At 44.8% G+C, this 16605-nt stretch overlaps 1 protein-coding gene and 1 long non-coding RNA gene across 3 annotated transcripts in view; one reads left to right on the plus strand and one right to left on the minus strand.

Moving 5' to 3' along the window:
• PERM1 (PPARGC1 and ESRR induced regulator, muscle 1) overlaps positions 1-15106 on the minus strand; it is a 71998-nt gene extending 56892 nt beyond the window's left edge. Inside the window, exon 1 of one of the 2 annotated variants that reach the window (XM_083453934.1) lies at positions 14301-15106. The gene's annotated coding sequence lies outside the window, so the exon portion shown is untranslated. Of the gene's footprint in view, positions 1-10760; positions 11516-14300 lie in introns of those variants that run through there. The other variant, XM_083453936.1, reaches the window with a different exon arrangement.
• Positions 532-3577, plus strand: LOC310684004. The gene is made up of 3 exons (XR_014514644.1): positions 532-574; positions 2425-2551; positions 3299-3577. It is a non-coding gene; the product is annotated as an uncharacterized lncRNA (long non-coding RNA).
• Positions 15107-16605: the final 1499 nt, after the last annotated feature.

The following is a 16605-nucleotide window of genomic DNA, read 5'->3' on the forward strand; positions in this document are numbered from 1 at the left end:
AGAAGAGATAAAAGCAGCAATAAAAACGCAATGGAAAATAAACAGGTTTGCTGCAGATGGGCCATGGGCCACCTGAACGAAACTTGCAGGCCACTGGTAGTCCATGGACCAGTTTGAGAAGTCCTGCATTTGTGTTTAAAGTGCTAATTAACATAAGCCCCCCCCCCCATATCTCAAAGACTGCATCCTTCCCTGCAGACTCTCTTGGGCGTTGTCAGCACAGGACCCCTGCCCCTTGGTATGTCCAAGCCAAAACCCCTTTAAAAGCCATCCACATTGGTGGCCGTCATTACATCTTTTGGCAGTGAATTCCACAGTTATAACTTCCTGCCTGTTCACTGACAAAATCTACACAGGAGGGCAGCACTGATGGCTGCTGCCCACTGGGACTGGCGGAACGGAAGGCAGGGAGGCCAAACAGAAGGTGGAGCCAGAGACAATGACAGGCACAGCCAGAGCCAATGAGAGGCAGAGTCAACCCATTCTACTTTTGTTCCCACCCTCCTCCTCTTTGCTGCACAGTTCTACAAGGACAACACTGAAATGGAGGAAGCTGCCATCCCGTGGACTGGTTGTAAAAAGTGAAGTTGGTGGGGCAGTGCCCTATTCTCCCTAACGGAACTGCCTCCACCATGGGGCAGCGACAAAAGCAAGGAGTAGCAGCAACTGCAGTCTCCATGCGCCATGTCCTATTTGTACTGGGCAGTGGTGCAGATTGGGCTGGAGGAGAAGCTCTGGCCTTCACATCAGACTAGTCCAATCCGGCAGTCATCTTCATCTAGGAGTTTGTGAATGTGTGGGGTGTGTGGGTGTGTTTGTAAGTGTGAGAGAGATTTATTTATGGCATTTACATCCCATCCTTTTTCTCCAAGGAGCTCAAATGGTTCTCGCCCTGATTTAATCCCCACAACAAGCTGTGGGTCAAGGGGACTGCAAGGTGGGGTGAGGAGGGTGAGAGAGTACACAGGTGTGCAACCCTCTAACCACACTGATTTTTATGTGCATTTTGGCATCACGCAACCAGTTTCTTCCCAAATAAATTTGATGCTCAGCTGGGAGCAGGGGCGGACTTAGTAACATTGCACCCTGAGTGAGAACAAAATTTTCGCTCCTTCAAATATTGAGTAGATTTGTTGTTGTTGTTGTTGTTGTTGTTGTTGTTGTTGTTGTTGTTGTTGTTGTTGTTTGCTCCCTTGGTGCCTCATGCAAGGGAACTGCCTGCACTACCCGAAATCTGGCACTGATCAGAGTGGGAAGATCCCCTACCCCCATCCTGCCAACCCCCCCCCCTGCCTAGAGTGAGATGACAAATTCATGGACAGTGTTGATAAGTGGCATGGAATTGGATCCACAGATGGCATTGTGCCCAACCGTGCACATCCCAAGTCTGAACCCCACACTGTTAAATTCATCGGTGCTTTGACCACTTCTGCACCATACATCACATTTAACATGCATTTAAAGTGCATCGCTTCGCCCAAAGAATCCTGGGAACTGTAGCTTGCTAAGGGTGCTGGGAGTTGTAGCTCTGTGAGGGCTAAACTGCGACTCCCAGAAATCTTGGCTGTGGAGGGGGTGAGCCATGACTGTTAAAGTGGCATAAAGGTGCTTTAAATGTATGCTGTGGATGTGATCTGATGGGAACGGAACCGAGGAATGCTACTGTGGATTCAGTAATGGACAGAGTCCAAGGATGTGATTCAATGTTATGTAGTGTGTGTGTGCAGTGAGGACTGCTGGTGGCCACAAGAAGAACTGGAGGAGCAAAATGAAGCCACTGAGCATAATTCTTCTGCAGCTCTGTTTCAGGGAAAAATTGCCCTTTCACAGTTGCTTAAGCGAAATGTCAGACCCTTGCTAAACGGCTTCTGCCACATATGCTCCCTCTAAGGGAGCGACTATAAATCAGGCAGCAGTTAGTGGGAAAAAATCAGGTTCCAAGAAGGCAAAGCAGTGGGAGATGTCTTTAAGAGAGGGAAGGGGAAAAGCTGGGGGTTTCTCCTGTGTTTGAGTTTATTATGTGGCCCAGCAGTGATGAAATTCATCATTTATTGTCAGCCCCCCCTCCCCCGTGTGCCCTCTCTCTTCTCCCATTTTCTAACAGGAGACAAAGCAAGGGGGAGAAAGAAAGCCTAGTAGCAATTGCAATCAAGTCTGTGTAAATTTGGCCCCTCCGTGTCCTCTTCACAAAGCTGGACAAAGGCTTCCAGGCTGGTGTCTCAGCTGGGAATCGAGATACCACAGCTGTAGCCAATGCCAACTCCGTTCCCATCAATATGGTGCGGCCCCTGGCAACCTGCTTACAGCCATCTCCCATCTTCCTCACAAAAGACGGGAGCAAACAATACCTTCTCGAGACTCTCTTGCCCACCAAAATCTTAAATATTTCATTAGATTATTCCCCCCCGTCCTTTCTTTTCTCAGCTCAGGCAGGGAAAGGAAGAAGAATAAAAGAAGCCAGATCTCAAAGCTGGAGACAGACAATAGTTTTGTTTTTGCTTTTTTAAAAGCAAGTGGAAAGCGGTTGGAAAAAGCTTCTACTTCCCAGGAGGTATGTGACACATTAATTTCCATCCCCACAGTTGGTCAAACAGGTTTATTCATTTGGCTTTTTGGAAATGAGATCAAACCCTACGCAACCTGCTTAGTGGAAGCAGAAGTAGAATGTGCACACAGAAGGAGGCACTCTGGAGAAAGGTGGTTGGCAAGTTTTTCTGGGAAGGCTGTTCCATAGCAAGGATGCCACAGAGGAGGTCTTACTCTCCTCACAGATGGAAGACACCTTGCTAAAAAACAGTGCATTAGTGGTGGACTTCTATAAACATCCTCTCATCATTTTGCTTTATGAGTTGTTCTGCGGTGGTTCCCCAATCTTAGTGCATTATTACCAGTAGGAGGGGCACTCTTGCACTAGAATGCAACAAAAGTGGGACAAAGAACAACCACCCTGGATCATCTGTGGTATGGAAAGTTTCAGGCATAAATTATGAGGGGCATGCACTGCTGGTTGCAAACGAAGCAGTATGTTTGCCCCCAAACCTTTGCAAGGACAAACAGTGTTGAAAGAGGGATGATGTATAACCACCCCAAATACCATCACCAGCACAAATAATTATGAATTCACAATAAAAGTAATGTCTAGGAATAAGCATGAAAGGTGCTTTGTAAGAAGCTCCATTTAGTAACCTTAAGAATGCATCCTTTGGTATCCAGTAGGCATTTAACAGAGATGAAAGACTTTTTCAGTAATTGAATCAGCATTGGTTATTGCTGAACTTGACTTTGCATTGTTTTATAGGCTTTTTCTTGTACTCAGTACTGTGATTCTGTGTAATGCTGGTGGTCAGCAAAAGATGTTTAAATACTCTCTCAAGGCAAATCTTAAAAAATGTAGTATCAACACCGACAATTGGGAAACACTGGCCTGCAAGCATTCCAATTGGAGAACAACCTTTACCAAAGGTGTCATGGACTTTGAAGACACTCGAACTCAGAATGCAAGGGAGAAACATGCTAAGAGGAAGGCACACTTGGCAAATCCACACCGTCATCAACTCCCGCGTGGAAACCAATGTCCCTATTGCTTCCACAGTTGTGTACTGACTCACTCTTAGACCATGTTCATGGATGACAATCTTACTTGGCTACAAGTGATTACCAAAGAAGAAGTCTGCAGCAAAATGTGTATATTGGTGAGTTTTTTTGTTGAATTTTTAAACACAATGTTATTAATTTCCCTCTTTTATTTACATTAAGACTGTATTGTTCTTTGGAATGGTTTGACCCAAGTTCATACATTTTGTTTGATTTAAGTAATTTAGTGCTGTGATGAATACACTTTTGAAAATGGGGCGGGGGAGGATGTCTTAACAGGTCAGCATTCAAAGAAGGGCAGAGAGGCTCTAGCAGTGATGACTGGAATGATAAAAGGTATTACAAATACACAAGTGGCCTTATTTCGCTTTGTGAATAGATGGAGATGTGGCATTCTGTCTGCCAAATAAGCATTCTATTTTCTTTAGCACCAGGAAGAATTGCAGATGGTTGTCTCATTCTGCCCTTGCTCTAGCCCTGTGAAGCAGGCTAGACTGAGAAATAGTAAATCGCCCAGGGCCTCCCCAGTGAGATTTGTGACTGGCTGAGTTCAGTGAGGATTTGAATTCAGGTCTCCCAAGCCCAAAGAGGAGATCCATGTGGCGTGGTGTACATGTAGCAAATAATAAATGGCTCCAGACCGCAATACTGCAAGGAGCACCTCATTCCATTTGAACCTACCCAGATCCGAAGATCAGCTTTTGAGACCCATCTTCATGTGCATCCTCCATGAGAGGTCAGGAGGAGGGCAACACGAGAATTGGCCTTTTTTTCAGTGGCTCCCCACTTGTGGAATGCTCTCCCCTGGCAGGCTTGTCTGGCTCCTTCAATATACAGCTTTAGGTGCCAGGCAAAAACATTCCTCTTTAACCAAGCCTTTGGTTGATTGTCATCCAATGCCCTTTTAAAATGTGGGTTGGTTTTTTTAAAATTTTGGTGTGGTGGTTAATTCGGTTGTTTCTGTTTTTATTTTGATTATGTATTCTGTGTTTTTATATTGTGATTTTATCTTGTGAACCACCCAGAGACCTGCGAGTGTAGGGCGGTATATAATAATAATAATAATAATAATTAATAATAATAATAATTTTTTATTCTCTCCCCCCCCCCAGATTATATGGTTTAACTTTACCCACTAGGTGACCTTTAAAATGAGCTAAGGTTAACCAAAATATCCAGTTTCATCTCTTAAACACTTCTTAATAACTTTGCCACTCCATATTGCTAAATGACCTCAAATGGCGCTCTCTTCTTCTCTTTCCTGCTCGCCTTCCCCTTAGCTGTCCCCCTTCATCATCACTTGGCTTGGGTCTTAGTTGGCTTCAAGTGATAGCACAATAGCATCTTGCATTCTTTGTTTCACCCTTGATTTATCCACCCTCTTGAAGGACTCTAATGAATAATTCAGAATGATGTGAGATTATGGGAAGGGTCTTGCTCCCCTCCATCACCCTCCTCCTCTCCAACCTTTAAACCCTTACTCCCCCCACCCACCCACACAGCGACCAAGAGGACTGCCCCTCGACCCCTCTTTGCTGTCAGTTTGATAAATATAATCTATTGCCAATTAAAACCTCGTTCGCTGTCTCTCCTCATGCAACGGAGCACCTCGTTAACGTCTTCTTAGTAGGGTGACTCCCAGGAACTCTAGCAATTATTGATTGCGGATAATAGAAGGCTTGTATGTTCCCCCCCCCCACCCCCATCCTGGGTCAGTTCAGCAATGCACATTGGCATGTAAATAGGTTATTCACCCAACATTACTTTTTGATAGAAAAATGACCACGGAATGCTTTGATTTTGGACCTTCTCTTGTTCCTATGCTCACAATGAAATCAATAGTCTCATTGCAGTGCAAAAACTCCCCCCCCCCCGCTTTATTTATAATTTAACTCTCCTCTTTTCTCCCCATCCCCACTCCTTAACAACACCATTGCATTTTCAGACACAAACTTTCTGATAAACTGCTATTTGTTTTCAAAAAGTGAAGTAACTAAAATAATGTGCACTGAAAATAATGTCCTCTTGAGCTCTGTCGAATGCAGTTAGTAACAGGAACAGTGGTGACCATTCAGCAAAATAGCAGTTACACCTGTCTTTACTATCCACTGGGTGTGAAGGAGATGCAAAAGGGATACCTGAAGCCACTGTTAACTGAATGGCTCAGACTGAAAAAGGCAGATCTGTCTGCAAGTTCAAGGGAGCCTGCAAGGGTCAGTTTTCAGTCAACTACCTGGGATGTTACAGCCAAAAACAGGTGTAGCTTGGTGTGTAAAATGGAAGGCTCCAGAGCTGAGTGCTGTTTAGCTCTGAGGCCCAGTCTTCAGATTTTACTTATGTGTCTTGAGGCGCAGGTTATTCATTCGCAATGGGAAGCTGAGGGAGAAGGGTGAAAGAAACACTGTGCATTCTCGGAGACTTTCTTCACCATGTCTGTTTTTCAAGTGCAAGGGGGCAAAGGGCAGGGTCAGGGGAGAAGCCACCCAACTAATATGGGGCAACCATTCTCCCCAAGCCAAATTTAGCCCTACCAGTCATGTAAGGTGTGCAGATGTTCAGAGCAATTTTCTGCAGGCCTAGATAGTGGATAGCATAAACCCTTGCACAGAAATTGAGCCTCTAGGAGTGAGGTGAGGTCAGATACAAGTCGTCCCCTGGCAGGAAAGGCATTTATCTCTCCTCTTAGCAACTGTCTGTGCCTCTCAGATTTCTTCTTTGCTTACTGCTGCCATGCACAATGAGGGTGGGTGGGTGGGAGTGAGGGATGGATGGATGGATGGATGGATGGATAGATAGATGATAGATAGATAGATAGATAGATAGATAGATAGATAGATAATGAAAGTCATTTAATAGAGTCTGGGGCAAAAGCAGGGGAGAAGCCTTCGTTGCTAGAGAGCAAAACCCCTTTCGGTAACCACGGAGGTGACTTTTGCCTCTCTTCCTTTCTGAAGCTGTTTACCCCACGCTTGATTTGAAGACCCCAGAGCAAGGATGAAGCCGCCAGGGACTCCCGTCCTCCTCCAAACAGTTATTCTTTAACTTCAGGAAGGCCCTTGCCCTCTGTTGTTTGCCTGACTGGCGTGCCAAAGGAGACAGCAAACGGTGCGGCTGTTTATCTGCCCGTCAGTCAATAACACAGCATCCCTTGCCCCCAGAGGTCACCAAAGGGGACTGGCACCTTTAACCCGTGGAGCTCAGCTCCCTCTTTGCTCTCCTTAGCGATTCACCCGGCTGTCAGTAATTCAGGCAACTGGTTTATTCAGCTGAGATCTCCCGATTTCAAAAGATAATCTGGGAATAATTGGGACTTAAGGAACTGGTGGGAATCTTGATTTTCTCTGCTGTACTGCCATTCACCACACACGGGTAGACATCTTATTCCATTCTAATTTGGTGGGCTTACTGAACCAAGATGGCCGTGATTCTGCTTTGAGTGCAAACTTGCCAGTCACAGGGTAGGATTGAGAGCTGCGAAACTAGTTACGATAGCTCAAGGAGGTGTGGAAAGGGCTGCATGTAGGCTTGGGCCCATATATTTAAAGCACCATTATAACAATTAAAAAGTCATTGCTTCTCCCAAAGGATTGTGGGAACTGTAAAGGGTGCCAACCGCCTATTTTGTTCACAGAACTACAGTTCCCAGAGTTGCCCGGGAAGAGGGAGAACTGCAAAACATAGCAGTTTGTGACATGGCTCCCTTCTCACTTAAAAACAGAATTCATATTGGTAAAGGCTGGGTTCCGATTGCTCCCTTTTTGCCTGACAGAAGCGCAGCACTTTTAACAGCTCACACGGCAGATGCCTCTTTGAGGGTTCTTCCATAGGCAGAAAAGTCTGAGGATCATCAGTGCAAGGGGGGAATTATTATTTTTCATAATAGTGAAGAAAAGGTCCAGCACGTTTTGCACTTATATAGGTTTGTTGTTGGTTTTTTTTGCTAGATATAGCCTAATTTGAAATATTAAGATTATTTGGAAGGCTGCCACTTCAGGCAAAAAAAAGGGGGGGGGGACTGTGGAATTTTGAGTGAGTTTCAGTGAAACTAGCAAAGTTCTTCAGGGCTAAGGATTTTCTGGTTACTAGGTATGGGGTGTACTTTGGATCTTTTCACTTCAGGCACCAAAATGTTTAGGGCTGGTCCTGCCCTCAAACATGCAGGCTGGTATTTTCCTTGCCTTCCCTTCTTTGGTCATTGAACAACATGAAGTTACAGGCCTTTGTAGATCTGAACATTTTCATTACTTTGGCAGCATTAAGTTTTTGGTTTTTTTTAACTTCACCAAATATGGTCGGGTGGTAACAACTTAACACCTTTTGTGTTTTAAAGTTCAAAAGGTCTTTTCTGTTCTCTCTGCCTCCTGAAAAGCTCCGGGGCACATTACCAGCACACCGTCCCCAAACAGAGCAAAGTTTAATATGAGAGAGAAACGTGGCCCACACTCTGAGCACTGCACCCTTGACACGCCTAAGGAGAGGCAAATGCTCCTCTCTCTTTTGTTGCTGCAAACATCCAGCCAAGAGGCGTCTCCAAAATTACAAGCCTTTCCATCATCAACTCCTAAAGTGAAAATCTCCCCATCTTTGATTTATTCCATTCTTTCCCCCTCCTTCCGCTTTAAGCGATGAAGTGATGCCCGTGGGTTTGGAGAAACCCATCTTAATAGAGTGCTGGAAATTATAAGTCAATGGGGCGATGGGCTTAAACAAAGGGAGCCCCTGAACAGGACAAATTAAACAACACCTGAATTGATGAACAAACTGGTTATTGCACTGATTCATTCTCCCTAGGCCCACCCCGTTTAAAAAAGTCCTTTTCTTCCTGCTTTCCCCCTCCTTTTACCGCCCGAGAGTCAGTCCTAATGAATAAGGTGCAATTGGAGTTTAATGGGCCGCGTCGGAGGGGCCTACCATCTGATCGCCGTGGCAACCGATCCTTTCTCAAGATTTTTTAAACAGTCTGAAATGTGCTTTTATTGTCTGCTTAAAATGTGTCATGTGAGCCCCAATGGTGGTGGGCGCTTGTATGTATCAATTTGTTTCTGTCTTCTAGGCGGCCCTTCGTGTGGGCTATGAATATATGTTGGGGGGTGGGGAGGGGGGCTCACCCAGGCACAGAGACAATGGGCCCAGCTGATTTGGGATCCAGGGATACCAAGCACCACTATGCTTTGGAATGGTGACATATGGTCCCAATCTGACCTAAGCCGTAGCCTTTAATAGCTAAACTCGTACCTCTGCACAAGGGCCAGGCATTGTCCTTTTCTTTTAATTGCCATCTATTCATCCCATGGCCAAGTAAACTTTTCCATACCTCCTTTCTTTTTTTAAAAAAAGAGAGAGAGAGCGGGTGGGGCGGGGGCTAAGCATCAAATGTTGACCACTGAAAGAGCATGGTGGAGTGGGGATGTTGAAAGAAAGAAAGAAATAACAAAATCCACCAGCTCTTTGTGTTTGCTTTCTACTTGGTTCAAGAGACTTAACAGAAGGGGTAAGGTCACCTCTGAACCACACATTTGAAGCACATGGCTTCCCCTAGAAGCATCATGGGAACTGTAGTTTGTTAGGTAGTTTTCTCTGCAAGAAAAATGCAATCAGCTTGGTGACACCCATATTTACTAGGCAAGAGGGCAGAACACTTGTGAGAACATCAGCTTCTTTGGATGTCAATTATAATAAAGTTCCTGACATTTGTTAAGGAAACCGCTTTGCTGGACCATAGCTCCTGTCCCAACTAGCTGTTCCAATAACATGTTCGGAGACTTCGGTTAACTAGCAGTTCCCAAGATTCTTTAGGGGAATCTGTGTGCTTCAAGTATATGGCATGGATGTATTCTGAAAAACAAAATGAAAGAGCAAGTGGTCTGTTCTGTGGCGTTCTTGTGGGCAATAACAAACTAGTTGCCACTCTGGCCCAGTCGTATGGGTTTCTAAATGTGCTTTCTGCCAGCATCCTTTAACTTGCAAAGTATTGCCTTCCAGTGGTTCGGAAAATAGAAATCTGTGCTATACCAAGGCTGCATACATACAAAAAAGCGTGTGTCTTTCCCAAAGAATCCTGGGAACTGTAGTTTGCTTCTCACAAAGCTATGATTCCCAGTACCCTGCACAAATTTCCATTCTTTTGGTTCTTTGCAGAAATTCATGTGCTTTAAATGTATGGTAGCCTAAGTCAGAGATCTAGAACTATGACGATCTCAGTATTGACTACACAAACTGGTAGTAGCTTTCTAGGGTTTCAGATAGATGTATTTCCCAGCCCTATCTGGAGATGCTGGGGACTGATTAGCGGGTATGTCAGTGCAATTCCTATTGGTAAATGCAAATGGTTGCACCACACTCACATATCTAGAATAGTATCTTTCACAGAGGAAAGGTTTTAGCTCAGAGGTCCCAGGTAGTGCTGGGAATTTCCTTGTCTGGAAAATCCTGGAGAGCCATTGCCAGCCATAGAATCATAGAATCCAAAACTTCATCAAAATTTGTTTGTCTAAGTTTGTCACTTTCAATGTATGGACACAGGCCTGGCCAGGACGGTCTTCCTGTTATATACCTGCTGGGATTGACAAGGCATCTGACCCTCACCTGAATCTCATAGCTCTCCTGACAGGTGATTTGGTCTGCAGCCACAGTGTGGAAATAAAGGATGAGATTGCCCACCAAATACCAGGCACTCTACTATTCAAATTAGGCCCCAGTGTTTTTCTTACAATCCCCTTCTCAATGAATTAATCAATTTTAATCTAGCATGTAAATTCTCAAAACTTTCTTATTTGTTAATTCGAGCAAGTAAACTACTGCTCTCACTTCATTACAAACAGTATTTCTACCTGCAACACACTTGAACAAACCTGCTCCTTAGTTAACCAACTAGAAGGGTTACTGTTAACTATTACTGCTGCTATTCTGGGCTTCTGCTGCACCAGGGTTTACACCAGTGTAATAGAGTTGTAATCCAAATGCAGACAGCAACAGCTGTCGAGACATAGCAGCACCGACAGCCACTTCCTTAGCACCTTTCAAAATTCTGCCATTACCTACCAACCACAGTGATGCACGTTGATGAGGCACATTCGCCCGGCTGGGAAGGCACCAATTGACAACTGCCGCAACCATGATGACGTGGCCTTGCATGGTTCACACCCCTTGACACATAATTTACCAACCTGCTGCCAGGCACTGCCCACAATGTTTTCTCCTTAGGAGGCTGTGTGCGGTGAAAAAGCTTCTTATTTTCTTCTTCTTTGGCGATCACTCATAGCAGAGTAAAATTGTCTTCCATGAACACAGTCTTAACAGTGAGTCCGTAAGCAACTGTGGAGGCCAATTCTGGATCCATACGTCCTTCCACAATAGGGACATAGGTTTCCAGACAGGAGCTGATCACGGTGAAGGTTTGCCAAGTGTGCCTTCCTCTCAGCACGTTTCTCCCTTTCGTCCCGAGTTCAAGCATCTTCAAAGTCCATGACACCTTTGGTAAAGGCTGTTCTCCAATTGGAGCACTTGCAGGCCAGTGTTTCCCAATTGTCTTTGTTTATACTACATTTTTAAAGATTTGCCTTGAGAGAGTCTTTAAACCTCTTATGTTGACCACCAGCATTACATTTTCCATTTTCAAGTTTGGAATAGAGTAGTTGCTTTGGAAGACGATAACCAGACATCCCCACAATTTGAACGAAGTTGATGTTGAAGAATCATTGCTTCGACAATGGTGATCTTTGCTTCTTCCAGTACACTGGCATTAGCTCGCCTGTCTTCCCAAGTGATCTGTAATTTTTTTCAAAGACACTGTTGATGGAATCTTTCGAAGGGTTGGAGATGGCGTTTATAATTGGTCCATGTTTCACAAGCGTACAGTAAGGTTGGTAGTACAATAGCTTTGTAAACAAGCATTTTGATTTCCCTGTGAATGTCCAGGTCTCCAAACACTCTGCCCTTCAATCAGGAGAAAGTTGCACTTGTAGAGCTCAGGCGGTGCTGGATTTCGGCATTAACGTCAACCCTTGTGGAAAGACCGCTGCCCAGGTTCAGTATAAGTGATTGACATTTTCCAGTGTTACATACACCGTTAAGTTGGATTTGTGGCACTGCAGAGGATAGCCATCATGGCTAGTAGTCATCATTAGCTTTATCTTCCATGCTTGTAAGTGCTAAATTCAGATCAGCGTAATCAACAGCTGGGAAAGTCTACCTGCAGATGCATTCTTAGATTTCAGATTCACCACATACCATTTCCAAAATTTGCATGCCTGGTCTTTGTTAATCTGTTCCCATGCTCGGTTTCTTTCTCTTTTTTATTTTTTAACTTTCCCACGAGTAGACTAGGTAGGTGTCTATGGCAGTAAAAGATAATCAGATTTGCATGGGATTGGATTTTGCCTTCTGCGCCTCAGAGGCAAATTTCCCCTGCCAGAGCTTTTATTGCAGCTACTTGCATCTGAAAGCAATTGCTGTAATCTGACTGCTGAGAAGGTTGGAGGAGGGGGCTGCTGTTGGGATGATCGGATAAGGAAAGCAAGTTTTTTTTTTAAACAAAGAGGGGGGAGATAGGAGGGCACCTGGAGCTGTTGCTACTTAACAAATGCCAGTGATATTTTCTGCATAGGCCAGGCAGATTATTATTTTAGAGCAGGCACCACGTCCCAATGTCTCTACAGAATGAATTGACAGCAGGCCAAGGAAGAAAAGCAAATGCTGGAAGTGACGTCAATACACTCGTCAAACTTCTTGACCTTTATCATGCTCTGGCGCTTCAAAGCTGCTCCTCACTGTCTTTCCCTCATTAGCTAATTACAAGGACTGTTTTCCCTGGTATCCTTTCCAAGCAATCAAACGAGCACAGTCTATAAACTAGGAAGGGAAATGACTTTCCTTCTGGATCTGAGGATGGCTCACAACACAGGGTCTGTCTTCCTGCATAATCAGTTTTATGGCACACTGCAAATGTGCATTTGCTCCTCATTGCTGCTCAGTCTTCATGTCTGTCCTCCAAGGCTACACACCTTTTGGAAATCTAGCCCATTTCCCAAAGTTCCAAAAGAAACTGTGCGATGTTTTTAGCCTCAGGAAATTCTCCTATTCTCCTTACCCTTAGAACCTTCCCTGATATCTACGAATGCAGTGTAGAAAGTGGTTTCAAAAATGACCTGGGTGCTTATTTTGATTTTTTTCTATCATCTGTGGCAAGTACCACAACTCTGTCCTTATGACGTTTGGCGTCATGCACACCTTACATTTAAAGCACATCCTCTGCCCTCAAAGAAACTTGAAAACCGTAGGTTGTTAAAGACGCTGGGAGTTATAGCTCTGTGAGGGGGCAAACTACAATTCCCAGGTTTCTATTTTGTTTGTGCAGAGGTGGGGATTTACTTTAATTGTATGCAGCCAAAGGGGTTGTAACCAATGATAGAGCTACTCAGAGTAGACCCACTGAAGTTAAGAGACAGGACTTAACATAGGTCCATTAATTTCAACGATTCTATTCTGGATAGACCTTAATTGGACTTGGCTCACACATTACAGCAAGGCAAACTGTGGATTAGCATGAATAAACAAACATGTGCTCCTGTGTGGAATTGAGGTATTTGCGAGAGTTTTAAAACGGCTGCTAATACGTTTATCCCAATCTGACCATTTTTGTTCTAGCAAGCTATTTCCTTTCCTTTCTTTGTGGCAGATTTTGTGTGAGAAATATAAGGTTGAATCCGACAAAGGGTGTGTTTATATCAGTGGTTTAAAACCCAGCAAGGTCATTCCCCCCTGCTGCATTGCAAGCTGCATTTGCTTGGTGTTGTTCACATCAGAGAGGGTGGTAGGGATGTCTTTACCTGATACACATGACCTTTTCTGTTTCCCCTCCCCTGCAACCCCCTGGAACTTGTATTCATAAAGTCAGTGGTCTTGAATGCACACACCATTCTTAACTATGAAGTGAATGCAGCTTAAGTTTTCTAGTGGGATTGAAGCTGGTTTGAGGGGGGAAACCCTCAGTGGTGTAGCGTGGGTTGTCAGCACCCGGGGCAAGGCAAGTAATTTGCGTCCCCTAACCCGTGGATTTTAGTAGGGGCAGAGAGCTGCGAGCGCCCCCCCCCCAGATGTTGCGCCCGGTGCGGCCGGCCCCCCCTGCACCCCCCACGCTACGCCACTGAAAACCCTGCATCAAATAGCAGTATTTGTCACAAAATGACAGGATCAACATGGATTGTAGCTAACATGTGTACACAGCTTCAAAAACTAGCAGTGGGAGAACACTGGTTGTGGAGTAAGTGATAACTGGAATTTACCTTAAGTCGTACTGAGAGTAGAACCAATGTGATCAATGGGTTTAAGTTAGTCACGGTTGATGTTTAAGCCTACTTATTTCAGTAGGTCCATTCTGAGTATGACTGATCTCACATTCAGCCCATAGTACTGTGAATTACAGGATCGGATCCGCAACTACCCTAAGGCTGCATTGCAACTGCAGAGCCAGTGTGGCACAGTCAAGAGTGTTGGGCTTGGGAGACCAGGGTTCAAATCCTCCCACAGCCATGAAACTCACTGGGTGACCTTGGGCCAGTCACAGTCCCTTGGCCTAACCTACCTCACAGGGTTGTTGTGAGGATAAAATGGGGGAGGAAGAGAACCACACACGATACCTTGAGCTACATGGAGGAAAGGCGGGATGCAAATGTAACAAAGAAAGAATAACCCTATGACCAATTTACCTGGGAACAAGTCCTGCTGAGCTCAACGGGACTGACTTCTGAGTAGACATGGAGTAGACACTGTGAAAGCTGAAGAGGCTGTTGGCCTAGACATGTTTTTCACAGTGATCCCTCTTGACCCACGTTGACCCGTTTCCTCGTTTCTCCTCAGGGTTTTCCAACTTGCACAGGCCTCGAACACCAGCGTCTGTTTCCCTGCTGTTTTCCACGCACAGATTAAATAAATGGATGGTCTTAAACGGCTGCCCTTTCCACACTGTGTCACCGACCCTTTCTGAAAGCCATTTAACCAAGCGGCTCCACGGCGGCTTCCGCGCTTCGGCCGTGTCAGAGGAGTTCAAACGCTGCGGACGAATTGTCAGCGCAACCATAGGACAAGAGAGGGCATTTTCGACCAGGCCCGGACAATACAAGCTCTGACAAGGATGGTGCTGGGGAGGAGTGTGCAGCTGAGGTATCAGGGCTCATTTGCCGGAGAGTCGCTCAGCACCGTCAAGACCACCCCACGGCATGCCCACGGCCGTTCTGGCAACGCAGAAGCTCCCCCTTCAGAGGAGAAAGTCACTTTGGGAAAGAGATGACAGCCTCGCTGCCACACATGGCGTTTCGTCTCTTGGCGACCTCTCTCGTCAGCTCAGCTCAGCTTAAATGCATGCTGGGTTTCTGGGGTGTGTGCGTTCGCGCACATGTATCTTAAAATGCGCAATTTGCTCGCTCTGGGTTCTGAACTCTGCCGAATTGCACTCTTTCCCTCACCGAATCTTGCTATACGAATGGGAAAGAAGAGGCAACTCTGTTTTCCTGAGGAACGGAGTAGCATAATGGCAGGTTAGGAATGATGCCTGGTTCGAGTTTTACCTCAGTCGCAAATTTTTTACTTCAGATTTTACTTCCAGTCTAGGTGGTCTCTCTCTCTGTGCCTTGATTATAGTTAACAGCACTGGCTTAATTTGCAGGCTCCTCACAAGGGTTCTTGAGGTAATTTGTGGGCGCGTACATTTGAAAATGCTCAATTTGCTCGCTCTAGGTTCCGAACATTGCTGAATCACACGCTTCCCCTCAGCAAAATTGGAAAGAAGAGGCTTCGATGCTTTTCTGAGGAACGGAATAGCATAATGGCAGTTTGGAAATTCTGCCTGGTTCAAGTTTTACGTCTGTCACAAATTTTACCTCAGATTTGGCCTCAGCCTAGACAGCCTCTCTCTGCCTTGATTATAGTAACAGCAGTGATGTGGCCTACAGGGTTGTTGTGGTAATTAGTCCCCAAACATTCTGTAACATAGGTTGGGTGTGTGCTATACATTTAAAGCACATTTCACCTTCCCCAAATCATTCTGGGAACTGTTGCTTGTTAACGGTACTGGGAATTGTAGCTCTGTGTTATGGGGGTGTTATTGGTTTCTTTCTGTTTTTATTATGTACCGGTATTTTGTGTTCTCATTTTGTATTTTTATGTTGTGAACTGCCCAGATGAAGGGTGGTTCTATAATAATAATAATAATAATAATAATAATAATAATAATAATAATTAATAATAGTAAAAAATAAAATGGATGACACTATTTGAATGATCAACAATAATAATTTGAGCATTCGGAACACTATACGTGTTACGTATCCATTCATCCAGTTGTGCTCTCTGAGGCCTTTTTCTTCTGTCAGGGCCTTTGAGCATGAAAACAACTTTGAGACAGGCAGATGTTCAACAGGTGAAACAGCCTCAGCACTTAACACCATCCTGCTTGAAAGGGCTGCATCTATGCATCTATTGAACTGTCACACAACCATTAAAGGCACAGGAGCTAAGCCATAAAACACACCCAAATAGAAGATTCTGAATTAATTTATAGAATTTAATTCTTCGCAAATTGTATCCCCCCACCCTCTGGGTTAAATTTTCATACTTTCCAAGCTCTACATTTTGAAAGCAACTCTACCCCACCCCCCTACCCCACCTCCATTCTCCAGGGGTATCTGTTAGTGAGCTTAACAGTTTCAAGATCTGGCAGATTAAAACAAGGAAATCCCAGGATGAAATTTGATACAAACAGTCTTTTGTTTCAGATGTTAAAAGAAAGAGGGCTCCCCCTCTCCTTGTTCTGCCATGGGAAAGGGCCCTGCCAGCATGTCCCTGGAAGTCATAGCTCATCTTGTTTGACAGGAGTTGAACGACCTAGCGAAATTCAAGCAGGAAACGTTGAAGAAATATTTGCAGCTTCTTAAGGAGGCAGGCCTGTGCACAGTTAGGCCGGCTGAAAGTGCATTGATTTCAGTGGACTTAGATGTGCTTAACTTTGCACAGGAT

Source organism: Podarcis tiliguerta (assembly GCF_965153285.1).
Source record: "Podarcis tiliguerta genome assembly, chromosome: 8".
Lineage (NCBI taxonomy): Eukaryota > Metazoa > Chordata > Lepidosauria > Squamata > Lacertidae > Podarcis > Podarcis tiliguerta.